General features: G+C 45.4%; 1 pseudogene across 1 annotated transcript in view; it reads left to right on the forward strand.

Moving 5' to 3' along the window:
- Nucleotides 1–7998: 7998 nt before the first annotated feature.
- LOC147712442 (uncharacterized) overlaps nt 7999–13777 on the forward strand; it is a 107286-nt pseudogene continuing 101507 nt past the window's right edge. Inside the window, exon 1 of the transcript XR_015295592.1 lies at nt 7999–8138. The product of XR_015295592.1 is annotated as an uncharacterized LOC147712442 (transcript). The remainder of the gene's footprint in view (nt 8139–13777) is intronic.

The raw sequence follows: 13777 nt of genomic DNA on the forward strand, positions 1-13777 counted from the left end.
AATAGTGCAGTGTCCTAGAAAATGGAAATGTGTAAAAGTTGTACACTGGAAATCAAAACTTATTAGGCAGTAAGTTTCCATTAGCTAGGGACTGGGTGGTACAGTCCCTTAAAAACAAAAACAACAAGATGCAAAATGAAGTATAGATAAGCGTGATGACTGTGCGCTCTCGCCTTGTCGGTCCATGTAGGTTTCATGCAGTCATCCCTTGACCCTATCTCTGGCACCAAAGGCAGGATGTCTAATCGTTAGTATGGGTGAAAGTTGCAAGTTCGCGATCGGCAAATTCGTGCAAAAGCGAACTCGCAATTCGCAAAATTTGCGAATTCGAGCAAATTTGCGAATTTGCTGTTTTTGCCAGTTCGCAAGGGTTTTGTACAAGTTCGGGAAAGTGAACTTACTTGTGTGGTCGCAACGTCGCGACCATGTTGTTTCTACGTGTCCAGCCTGTTTGCAACCCTGTGGTTCATCACGGCCACCCTCCGGTTCATCACTGCCACCCTCTGGTTCACCAATGCCACCCTCTGGTTTGCCACTGCCACCATCTGGATCATCACTGCCACCCTCTGGTTCACCACTGCCACCCTCTGATTCATCACTGCTATCCTCTGGTTCATCACCTTGTGGTTCACCACTGCCACCCTCTGGTTCATCACTGCCACCCTCTGGTTCATTACTGCCACCCTCTGGTTCGCCACTGCCACCCTCTGGATCATCACTGTCCCCCTCTGGTTCATCACAGCACCCTCTGGGTCACCAGTGTCACCCTCTGGTTTATCACTGCTACCCTCCGGATCATCACTGCCACCCTCTGGTTCATCACTGCCACCCTCTGGTTTGCCACTGCCACCCTCTGGATCATCACTGTCCCCTCTGGTTTATCACAGCACCCTCTGGTTCATCACTGCCACCCTCTGGTTGATCACTGCCATCCTCTGGTTCATCCCTGCCACCCTCTGGTTCATTACTGCCACCCTCTGGTTCTCCACTGCCACCTTCTGGATCATCACTGCCACCCTCTGGTTCATCACTGCCACCCTGTGGTTGATCACTGCCATCCTCTGGTTCATCCCTGCCACCCTCTGGTTCATCACTGCCACCCTCTGGTTTGCCACTGCCACCCTCTGGATCATCACTGTCCCCCTCTGGTTTATCACAGCACCCTCTGGTTCATCACTGCCACCTTCTGGTTGATCACTGCCATCCTCTGGTTCATCCCTGCCACCCTCTGGTTCATCACTGCCACCCTCTGGTTTGCCACTGCCACCCTCTGGATCATCACTGCCACCCTCTGCTTCACCAGTGCCACCCTCTGGTTCATCACTGCCACCCTCTGGTTCATCACTGCCACCCTCTGGTTCAAGGCTGCCATCCTCTGGTTGATCACTGCAATCCTCTGGTTCATCCCTGCCACCCTCTGGTTCCTCACTGCCAACCTCTGGTTGATCCCTGCCATCCTCTGGTTCATCCCTGCCACCCTCTGGTTTGCCACTGCCACCCTCTGGATCCTCACTGTCCCCCTCTGGTTTATCACAGCACCCTCTGCTTCACCACTACCACCCTCTTGTTCACCACTGTAGATTATGGGGGGAAAGCAAAGCACACCTTCCCAGCCTCAACTGAGATGAATTCATTTGGGGTTGGTTAATGTGTCACTGAATTTGAGCTTCAAGTCTGCCACCTGCTTCCTTAGCTGTAAGTGCTTCTTATTGCAGTTTAATGTTTTTTTACAGGAGCATTGTGCCATACTTGTAACTATTCTCTGACCCTGCTTTGAGGGTCAGAACAGGGTCATAGAATAGTTGCAAGTAGGCAACTGAACTTTGGAGGGGCCCCCCAGGAAGCACTACAGGGAATGGTTACAAATTAGCTTGAACGTTTGCACCTGATAAGTGCTTTCAGTTTTGCAAAATTTGTTTTTCTGCAATTTCGCGAGATTCGCGGGGCGCGAATTCGCGCTAAATTGAACTCGCAATCCGCGAATTCGTGCAAAATAGCTGATTTTTTTTTGCATGTTCGCAGGGTTTTTGCGTCTTCGCAAGCCGCTTGTAGCGCACCGACTGCGAAGTTACCAATGCTGTCGTACATGGGCGCGGCCATCTTGTGCGCGTTGCGTATTTCCGGTTCCTGGCGCTATTGGCAATCTCGTGTTGTGTGCGGCGCGCTATTACAAGTTCGCCTGTGTTTTTGCGTGCTCGCGGGGAAAATATCTCGCGAACTTATCCACGCGGTCCTCTATGGGCGCGGCCATCTTGTTTTTCATTCATTGCTATGGTTTTTGGGCATGCTACTTTTCTATCCATCTTACATCTTTGTAATCCTCTGTTTCTCTGAACTTTTTTTGTTTTTTTGCTTATTATCTATCTCTACAATTTCCTACATCTATATTTTGTATTTTTTTTACTTTTTGTTACTTTATTACCTACTTTATTTCTTTCGCTCTCTCTCTTATTTTTTTCACACCTATTCTTCTTTCCTTTTTCTTGTGCCCAGGACCATGGCAAAGGGAGCCGACGAGGGCAAGGGGAAGGGCCCAGCACCCCATACCCGGCTCCCTTGCGGGCGTTTGAGGGGGGAGCTAGTCCAGGCCAGGGAGTTCTTCTCTGTGGTGGAGGTGGCCACCTTTCTGGTTTTTGTACAAGTCCACCTCCCTAAGACAGTGGCAGCAGGTGGGCGGATTGCTTCCGGCTACGGCCTCCGGGAGCGTCGCCAGCTGTGGGAGAAGGTGTGCCGGCGCATGCGGAAGGAGTCTGGGGTCCGGCGCACCTACCAGCAAGCGACGCACCGGTGGAGTGACATCCTAGACCGGGAGCATGAAATGCTCGACCTGCTAGGATTGGAGATCCCTGGCCTTGGTAAGTAGCTATTTAATAACTTCTTTTTTTACTTTTGCTCTGTTATATTGCTGATCTATTTCTTTCCTGAAGAGTACAAATGCTGCTGTTTCGATTACATTGCAGGTAAATTAATCTTTAAATAGCTTTTCTCATTGCAGGTGCTCGCCTGGTTATTGGCGTTGCTACTATGCTTACTTGTTTGCAACTTTTGACTAACCCTGGGCGAAGCACTACGCTACGCTCGCGGAGTTTGCGAAGTTTGCGCAACTTTGCACTACGCGAGCTGCACGTAGCACAGTGCGAACACGCGTAGTGCAGCGTAGCGTAGTGCAGCGGTCATTTTTTGCTTGTTCGCAGTCCTCAACATCATATACGCGACAGCGAGCAAGCAAAATGACATCCCGGCAAGATTCTCAACGCAGGGAGGTCAGGTTTCTCATTGAGAGTGGTTGCGCATGTTCGCGACCGCTCTCAATGAGAAACTACCAGTTCGCTTTGAGAAAGCTGCCGCTCGAGTAATAATCTACTCGAGCAGCAGAAAACTACAACTCACACTGCGCAAGGTGCCGTTTTCAATGATTGCACAGTGCCCGATGCTTGTCCGCACTGTGAAATCATTGAAAACGCATCCTGCACAGTGCGAACATGCTACTACGCACTTCGCGTAGTACTACGTGAAGTTCGCGTAGTGCGAAGTGCACTTCGCGTAGCTTCGCGTAGCGCTACTTCGCAAACTACGCCCACCCCTACTTTTTAATCATTTGAGAGCATTACTGCGTAATGATAGAGACAGTAGACTTAAGTCTAGTCCTTCTTTGTACTCCTGCTGCTGCCACTTTGAAGAGATAGTGGGGGATTGATACGTTGAGTATATTATTTATTACTTGTTATAGGACAATTGTTAGTGGTCTGCAATCATGATGACGGACTGTGTCTGTCATGCGACGTCCAGTGCTGCTGAGTGATGGCAGTCGTACTAGAACCTTTTTGTTGTTGGTGTAGTTAGTGAATTACATAACTTTCCTATTAGACGGTCTGCGAATCCTGCAATACTAAACTACTATCCTCCTAGTTGATCCGATCAGAGGCAATTGTTGTTAATTTGTTTCCCCGACATAATTTTAGATTGTGTTCAAAGAAATCAAATATTTCCCAAAAAACAATCATCCATGTTGTGTTTCTTCATTTCATGTTCACCAGAAGCTCCCAGGGGCAAGGCAGCGACGGCGGCTGAGACTCCGGTGGAAGATGGTGGACAGGATCAGTCCCTTGCAGGCTCTTCTGCTGGCCCCAGTAAGTTGTTCTATTGTTATATTAATACTGTATACTTCCCAAACCTTTACAGCTCCTATTCATTACAAACTGTTTCCTAATAATTCTATGTTTTACAAAATAGTCTTTGATCTTCTTCTAATGTAGACTACTTTCTACATTCTTATCCTGCCTCTACTATCACTCTCTGTGCTACTACTATTTACGATTATGAGTCATCTGTGTAGGTAGCTAAGCTTGCCCAGTCGGCAAACGGTGTGAAACAAAACTCTGATCCAGCAATAGCTCTAGGCACTGAGTGCAGTCCTCTGGGTTGCCCTTGCTGTCTATTCCAGTCTTCTTAATGTAAGTGCTTTGACATTTTCCAACAACAAAATGTCATTGTTTACACCAAATAAAAGGTAGCAGTTGCCTTTTTTATTTGAGAGGAGCACATCCCATACCGCTAGTGTTTCAGGGACTATTCTGCACATAAATCAGTATGGACAAGACAAATAGGACATTGTTGATGATAGGTGCAGTTCGACTTTCGACATTGCTCAGTCCGAACAGAAGTTGAACCCCCAATCCCCTGACCGACTATCTAGTGTGTCTGACCAATGATTTTACGACCTAGAAGAACAGAAGAAGACTACTTTCGAGTCCCGGCCTATCTGAGGCACTGAAACATGACTGCCAAGTGCAGTAGTTCAAACCCTTCTGCTCATTCACTCGTGAACAAAAACCACACAGTGTTTGTTAGTAAGCATGGCGAATTTTGCAAATTTGCGATCCGCGAATTTGCGGATTTGCGAATTCGCAATCCGCAAAATTTGCGAATTTGTGGATTTTTGTTTTTTTGCGTGTTCGCGGGGTTATTTGCGTGTTCGCGTGTTTTTTTGCGCGTTCACGGTGCTTTTTGCGTCTTCGCGAGCCGCTTGCATAGCGAAGTTACCCATGCAGACGTTTATGGGAGAGGGAGAGAGGGCTAGATAGATAGATAGATAGAAAGAGAGAGAAAGAGAGGGAAAGAGAGGGAAAGAGAGAGGGAGAGAGAGAACGAGAGAAAGAAAGAGAGGCCGGATCTCTGAGTTGCCCCTACAGAACATACAGCTTTTTATTTATAGCAAAATGCATATGAAAATTGTGCTGTAAAGGTCTCTTTTAGTTTAACCACTCCTGACAAATCAAAATGGGTGTATTTGCCATCCTCTCCCTTCTTGCTGTTTTTTATCTCTGTAAGTGCTTACTGATGAGGTTTAATTCCTTGGACAGGTGCCTCGTTGCCTACTTGTAACTATTATCTGACCCTGCTTCAAGGGTCAGAGCAGGGTCAGAGAATAGTTGCAAGTAGGCAACGAGGCGCCAGGAAGCAATTAGCAGCAGGTGTCCAAGTTGAAGTTAATTTGTTTGTAACCCTTTTGTAAAAGGTTACAAAGAAATTAGGTTCAACTTTTGCACCTGCTGCTGTAACCCTTGCTTGGCTGAAAATTCGTCCCCGCTGATTCTCGGATTTTTCCGCGAATTCGCGAGATTTGCGGATCGTGAAATCGCGGAAAATCCGCAAATTCGCCCGCGAAAAGGATTTTACGCCCACCCTTATTTGTTAATTTTAAAGTTTCATTTTCAATTAAGAAATGAAAACATTATTTCTTTATTTTTAATAGCATAGTATTCTTTGCGAGCAATGGTGATGGATGAAGACGACGTTAAAGTTTAAACAACATTACCATGAATTAAATTACTATGACTCAAACTTAATAATAGTTAACAGACACATGAAATTCTTAGAATAACTGTGCTGGAGCCCCCACCTTCTTTAAAGTACTTATAGTACTGCTGGTGATGACTTACTAGTAGTTGGTGAATCGTCTGGCAGAAGGGCAATGGAATCTTCCTTCTGTAATGAGAAAAATGGTGCACGTTAAGCAAGCATTCATCAGTTGTCATAAGAAGAAGTGTAGCTTTTAATGGAATAAGCATATAAAAGGTTAACACTTCCTCCCCAAAACCGTTACTTTTTTTCAATCCCAGTATTAAAAAAAGTGTTATGTAACATTTTCTTCCATTACGAGATAAAATAGGGAGTTGTGTATGGCATCTGAAAATATGACATGTTTTTCCTAGACGTCACAACATCTGATGCGGCACAGATGACCACCAGTGCCGGGGCCAGCAGTGCGGAGGGGTCCACTCTGGATGCGGTGGCGCCAACAGGAGGAGCTGTGGGGGAAGACTCAGTGGCGGCGGACGCTGGTAAGTTATTATACTCCTTACTCATTAAAATGTTTTTGAGTAGGCTCGCAAAGGAGTGTTTGATGTACTGTACAGTAGTACACAGTACAATAGTATTAGTAGACTGTACTGTTAAGAACAGTTACTAATTTAAAACTACTTTTTGGGCTACTATCACGGAGAAGACAGTCAACCTTGACTTGTAATAGCATTAGCTGCAATACTTCTCGGGTAACCAATGGCCCCTTCTATTTCACTTCAACTGAGCTGGCAATTTTTTATTGTGAAGCCAAGTCATATCAGATGTAGTTTAGGGATGTGAAGAACGAAAAGTTAAAGAAGGGTGAAACGAATGACGGGCGAGTCTTAATATTTATGACTGTAAAGAATGCTTTTGTTGAATGCAATTCCAGATAAGAAGACGGCGGTTCCCAAAATATAATGAAATGGGTGTAAGTTGGTTGTTGACAAAAAGAAATTTTGGTACATTTGAGACATTAAGAAGAATCATAGACGTACTTTGGAAGACTGGATGTTATCTTCTTTATCCTCATCGATAGCAGAGGTGTATGATGTAGTAGAGAAGACGCTGAGTGGATGAAGTATGGCCAGCGGCAGTGCCACCCCTATAGAAAAGTAAGACATTCATATCCCCACTTGCATGTACTGCTTAAAGTACTGCGAGTCTGCATCATTATGGCATGTGTCTGTATTTCTTGGGTGAAAGCTGAGTGAGCTGCCATTATGGCGGATACCACAAGTTCACGTACCAGTAATTTCTTTTGCAACACAAGAGAAAAAAAAGTAAAAAAGTCCTTTTTTAGTACTCTTTGACTATTTATGTAGTAGTGAGTCCACCCATAGTGCTGCTAGTGGAATTCCTGAAACTCCAAGTAATGTCACAGGCTTACAAAGACGGCGGAAAGATACATGCCAAAATGTTATACTGTTACATCAGGTATCTGTGCACACGTCACCTTTTACAGAGTAAATGCTGTAGGTAATCAAACAACACAACTAATAGACAAACAATCTGGAAGTAGTCTTGATAGAAGTTTTTCTTCAATTCAGATTTTATCCACCATGCCCAATAGCCAATAGTCTTTTACATAAAGTCAAAATAATTCAACAGAAAGTTGACACTCAGTAACACCAGCATCAGTAACACCAGCAAGTAGCAAACACAGTATAACATTTTGAAGATAGCGGACCAGGTTTTTTTTGATTGTCGATCCACAACTGGCGCCTCCCATGTGTGACGTTATTTATAATTTCTAACCACTATTTTGAGGGTGCCCCAGATAGGAGGAAGAACCTAAACCTCCAATTAGGACCAAGATCCAAACATAATTGATACAACAGAATTATTTTGACTTTATGTAAAAGACTATTGGCTACAGTATTTTTCTTTCTTCATAGATGCTACTCCAAAAAAGCTCACCCGTAACGAGATGGCTGTCCGGGCCAGGGCCCGTAAGCTGGAGGCTATTTGTGCCAAGTATCGCCGGTTGTGGGTTCAGGAGCATGAGGATACTACAAAAACCAGTACATCCTCCTCCAGTGCCCCCAGGTCCACCAGCCCCAAGCCTCCAGCCCAACGGAGCCGTGGCCCGATAGCCCCCCACCGCCGCCGCACAGCAGCAAAAACAACAGCTGCCCACCCCCCAAATCAAGGATGGCACATGTGCGCCGCCTCCGAAAGCGAGTGGACTACCTGGAGGGGTTGGGTGAAAAACATCAGCGCCAGCTCCGGGACCTCCGCAAAGAGCTGCGAGACGTGCAGCACCAGCTTTCCACACCAGCCCACCGGAGGAAGTGACTGTCCCTTGCCCTTTTTTTAAAGACTGTTGGGGGGGGGGGGGTGGGAATTGGGTTTTCGGGAAAGGGGACTTTTTGATTTTTGGACATTGGTTTGGTTAGGTAGGGGGAGTGAGTTGGGGTAATTTATTTTATTTTTGTGACACAACATTCATAATTTATATTTCTTAATAATTATATTTTTCATACCAAAACACAGTGTACGCGCTCATATTATTTTGTGTGGGGGTTGGCGGTGGTTACTGGACTTTTGGTTTTTCAAACTTACCAGCATGAATGAAACATCTTGTCATTAAATGTACCAAAATACAAGTAACCGACTTAGTCAATTCAGTAGCCCTACTACTGTACTTACTAGAAGTACTGTCAGTCTCTCCCAACTTAGTCCTAGCCCATTATTCTACTACCTCTCCAATATGCTTATCTTACCTGTGATTTGTGAATCACGGTTGGTGAATAAGGTTGGTTGTTGACTTGAATCCTCGACGGATGCAATATCATTGTTGTGCTGGTGGCAGTAGTGGTACACACTGGCAGTATCACCATATGAAAAAAAAGGAAATGAAACATTGAGTGGGCTGAGGGTAGCATTAGAAACAGTACATTAGATTGTACGGTAGAGAACAGTGCCCTAAATTGTAGCCTAAGCAGTGTTAAATGAATGTAAATATAAGAAGTAGTTGCGTGGAGTTGGACTGCTATAAAAAATTAAGGCAAAGGACACATCATCAACGTAACGTAAGTATCAAGCATTTGATTGTTCACGTCGTGTAGGAGGAGGATGTTCTTATCAATCAACGATGGCGCACATCAACTTCTGATTCTAATGATTTTGTCTGCTTTGACCTTATCCTCCCCAGCAAGTGTGTGGAATTTATTGTTGTTGTCAGTCACACCACAATGAAATACCACACAGCCCGGGGGAAGAGGGTTACGGTTTGAAAATTGGATGGGAATGGGGTTTTTGGGGAAAGTTTGGTAGAGAGGAAAAGAACACAGCATGGACAGTCAAACAACAAATGAAGAGAAACACATTTTTGGATTTGAACTACGACGAAACAAGTTGAGAGTACAGGGCTGCAGTCGTTACGCAATTTCACTTGCCTCTCTGCCCTCAGAGAGAATAAACACTTAGAACATTAAATTACTGTTAAACATAGCAAAAAATAGCAAATTTAGAAGCAGAGAGAAAAGAAATATAGATTCACACTCATAGAAGTTCTCAGCAATAACATTACTTAAAAGATAAGTAGAAATGAATCGATACTGTTACTGTATGTTGTTGTAATTGTCCTGTTGAATTTGGGAAGTTGCATGCATCAAGCAATTCCTCTTATTTGCGGTACTCCTCCGTTCCATCTGACGCTCCGTCGATCAATGTTGGTGACTACCAGAAGACACCCTGTCCACTGCCTGCCTGGTGGATGCTGAATTGCGTGTCGCTAATGTGAAGCCTGACTTCATCCTTTTTTCCATTGTACAGGGTGAAAGCCGCCCTGTAAATGTTGATGCAAAAACAGGAAGTGATATTAAAACACCACTGAGAAAAAAATATAAGGTACGTACGCTGTGTAGTGCAAGAAGTCACACCTTCAGTTTCAGAATCGACAGTACAATAGTTTCGAAAGGGCGTACTCTGAGTCTCCTCTTAAAGGATAAGTAAGTATGGGCAAATTTTGCGGATCTTTCCCCTCAAGCTAGGTGTAGTGTAAACTACGATTTTAGAACAAAATTCGACCTTCCCAGCAGTGCTCCCAGACCCTTAAACACCGGCGCTAAAATGTAGATTACCCCCAATCAGACCACAAAAAACATGCGAAACTGCTACCTGTCTGAGGCCTAGTGGAAAATGGTGACAAAACGTACTTTGAAAGTAAAGTAGGCCCAAATCCCCCCTTTCCCACCATGGATTTTCTTCAAACCACTTGCAACCTAAATTAGACATTTCTCGACAAGTGCTCAAAGAGTATACCCCAGAACCCAGTTGCCAAAATCTCGAACTCCCCCAAACACATGCAATACTGCTAACCCTAACGAGCCCTACGTTAAAAATAGTGTCAAAGGCTTTCTTCTACTAGGCCTTAACTCCACTTTGCCACCATGGATTTTCTTCAAACCTCTTGCAATCAAAAGTATCCATACCCAGCGTTGGTCCAAGACCCCAAAACCCACCCACAAACACCAGGAACCCCCCCAAACAGCCCCCCGAAAATGCTAAAGTGAGCAAAATGCCTGAAAATGGAAAAACTTTTTCACCTCCGATTTTCTCCAAACCACTTTTATCCGGTATTAGACCTGCACAGCAATGCCCCCAGACCCGTCAACCCAGGCAGAAACAAGTTTAACACCCCCAAACAGGCAAAAAGCAAAAGTACAAAAACGGGGACTTAGAAATATTTTGCCCTACTTTCAAAATCACTCCGTGCGCGCTCTGCAGCTAGGCCCTAACTCCCCTTTTACACCATGGATTTCCGTCAAACCTCTTGTAATCAAAAGTATCCATACCCAGCGTTGCACCAAGACCCCAAAACCCACCCACAAACACCAGGAACCCCCCAAACAGCCCCCCGAAAAAGGGTAAAGTGAGCGAAATTCCTGAAAATGGAAAAACGTTTTCACCTCTGATTTTATCCAAACCACTTTTATCCGGTATTAGACCTTGACAGCAATGACCCCAGACCCGTCAACCCAGGTAAAAACAAGTTTAATCCACCCAAACAACAAAAAAGCAAAAACTGAAAAATGGTCACAGACAAATTTCTGCATATTTCCCACATCACTCCGTGCGCGCTCTGCAGCTAGACCCTAACTCCCCTTTGCCACCATGGATTTTCTCCAAACCACTTGCAATCAAAAGTATCCATACCCAGCGTTGCTCCAAGACCCCAAAACCCACCCACAAACACCAGGAACCCCCCAAACAGACCCCGAAAACGCTAAAGTGAGCGAAATTCCTGAAAATGGAAAAACTTTTTCACCGATTTTATCCAAACCACTTTTATCCGGTAATAGACCTTGACAGCAATGCCCCCAGACCTGTCAACCCAGGCGGAAACAAGTTTAACCCCCCAAACAGCCAAAAAGCAAAAACGGAAAAATGGTCAAAGACGAATTTCTGCATATTTCCGTCATCACTCCGTGCGCGCTCTGCAGCTAGGCCCTAACTCCCCTTTGCCACCATGGATTTTCTCCAAACCACTTGCAATAAAAAGTATCCATACCCAGCGTTGCTCCAAGACCCCAAACCCCACCCACAAACACCAGGAACCCCCCCAAACAGCCCCCCGAAAACGCTAAAGTGAGCAAAATTCCTGAAAATGGAAAAACATTTTCACCTCCGATTTTATCCAAACCACTTTTATCCGGTATTAGACAATCACAGCAATGCCCCCAGACCCATCAACCCAGTGGGAAACAAGTTTAACACCCCCAAACAGCCAAAAAGCAAAACCACAAAAAGTGACACAGAATTATTTAGCCCTCAAACCAAAATCACTCCATGCGCGCTCTGCAGCTAGGCCCTAACTCACCCTTTGCCACCATGGATTTTCTCTAAACCACTTGCAATCAAAAGTATCCATACCCATCGTTGCTCCAACACCCCCCAACCCCACCCAAATACCAGAAACTCCCCCCCAAGCAGGCCCCCGAAAACGCTAAAGTTTGCGAAATGCCTGAAAATGGAAAAACTTTTTCACCATGGATTTTATCCAAAACACTTTTATCCGATATTAGACCTTCCGAGCTAGGCCCCCAGACCCCTGCAGCCACCCGCCCAAAAGCAGAACACCCCCAAACAGGCAAAAATCAAAAATGGGCCTACCTTCAATTCAGTCCAAATACGCTCTGCAGCTAGGCCCTAACTCCCCTTGTCCACCATGGATTTCCTGAAAAACAAATGCAATCAACATTAGACTGTGCCAGCAGTGCTCCCAGACCCCAAAACCCACCCACAAAAACCTAGAAGCCCCCCAAACAGCTCCCCAAAGACAGGCAAGTGAGCAAAAACGCAAAAACTTTTTCACCTCCGATTTGGTCCAAAACACTTTTATCCGATATTAGACCTTCCGAGCTAGGCCCCCAGACCCCTGCAGCCACCCGCCCAAAAGCAGAACGCCCCCAAACAGGCAAAAATCAAAAATGGGCCTACCTTCAATTCAGTCCAAATACGCTCTGCAGCTAGGCCCTAACTCCCCTTGTCCACCATGGATTTCCTGAAAAACAAATGCAATCAACATTAGACTGTGCCAGCAGTGCTCCCAGACCCCAAAACCCACCCACAAAAACCTAGAAGCCCCCCAAACAGCTCCCCAAAGACAGGCAAGTGAGCAAAAACGCAAAAACGTTTTCACCTCCGATTTGGTCCAAAACACTTGATTCCGATATTAGACCTTCCGAGCTATGCCCCCAGACCCCTGCAGCCACCCGCCCAAAAGCAGAATACCCCCAAGCAGACAAAAAGCAAAAATGGGCCAACCTTCAATTCAGTTCAAATACGCTCTGCAGCTAGGCCCTAACTCCCCTTTTCCACCATGGATTTCCAGAAAAACGAATGCAATCAACATTAGACTGTGCCAGCAGTGCTCCCAGACCCCAAAACCCACCCACCGAAACCTAGAAGCCCCCCAAACAGCCCCCAAAAACATGCAATACTGGTATTCAAAACATGGCAAATTGCGCTGTTCACAAAACATTGCTGTTTTCAGCACTTCCACTACTTCGATCCTCTTAAAAATCACATGGACAGTCACTTGTTCCAGCGATTCACAAGAATCTCAGCAAGGCAGAACAAAATCGAAGCACTGCTCTCTTTGAGGAAGAAGAAGAAGAAGGAAGGTCTACGACTAGTTTTCAGTTAGTTTTCACCCAAACACACGCGCCCGCAAAACACTCAAAAAGGCAAAAATTCTGCCAATTCTTGACCAAAGAACATCAAACCCCCCTAAAACATTGGCAACATCATTATGAACGAGCCAATGTTAGAAATGGGATCCCTGGCCGGCCAGGGCTTGCGCCAAAGTCAGTCATAGACCACCACTTCCACGTCAGGGCAAGGGAGTTACGCGCCAAGATAACACCTGCTCACCCCCTTGGTAACGTAGCACGAGCAGTAAGGCTAAACTCGGAGGCAATGTGAGTTAAGTGTTTGCGCATGCACCCCCAGCAACAGCACCCAAGGCCCACCACAAAGATAACTCCACACAAGGTTATGTATAAAAATAGCCTTTGTATTACACCAAAACACATTAGATAAAAACACACACTTCATAATGTGCCAACAGGCACGGGCAGAATTTACAGGGGATATGTACAAGACAGGGCCACCTGTACTACTGTCAGGAATCAGCACTTTTATAACTAGAAATACTGTTAGAATTAGCGCTCAGAATATAGAGTATAAATGATTGTAGCACACAACCAGTAACTACTGGTAACCGGTAAGTACCACCTACGCAACCCTAACCACCTTAGGAGAATATTACGCACTTAGAACATAGAGTATAAATCACTTTAGCACACAACCAGTAACTACTGGTAACCGGTAAGTACCACCTACGCAACCCTAACCACCTTAGGAGAATATTAGGCAGAGAACCAGGACCTCACAGGGAACACCTGTACTAGGAGAAAACAAC

Source organism: Lissotriton vulgaris, chromosome 5, assembly GCF_964263255.1.
Source record: "Lissotriton vulgaris chromosome 5, aLisVul1.2, whole genome shotgun sequence".
In the NCBI taxonomy this organism is placed as follows: Eukaryota; Metazoa; Chordata; class Amphibia; order Caudata; family Salamandridae; genus Lissotriton; species Lissotriton vulgaris.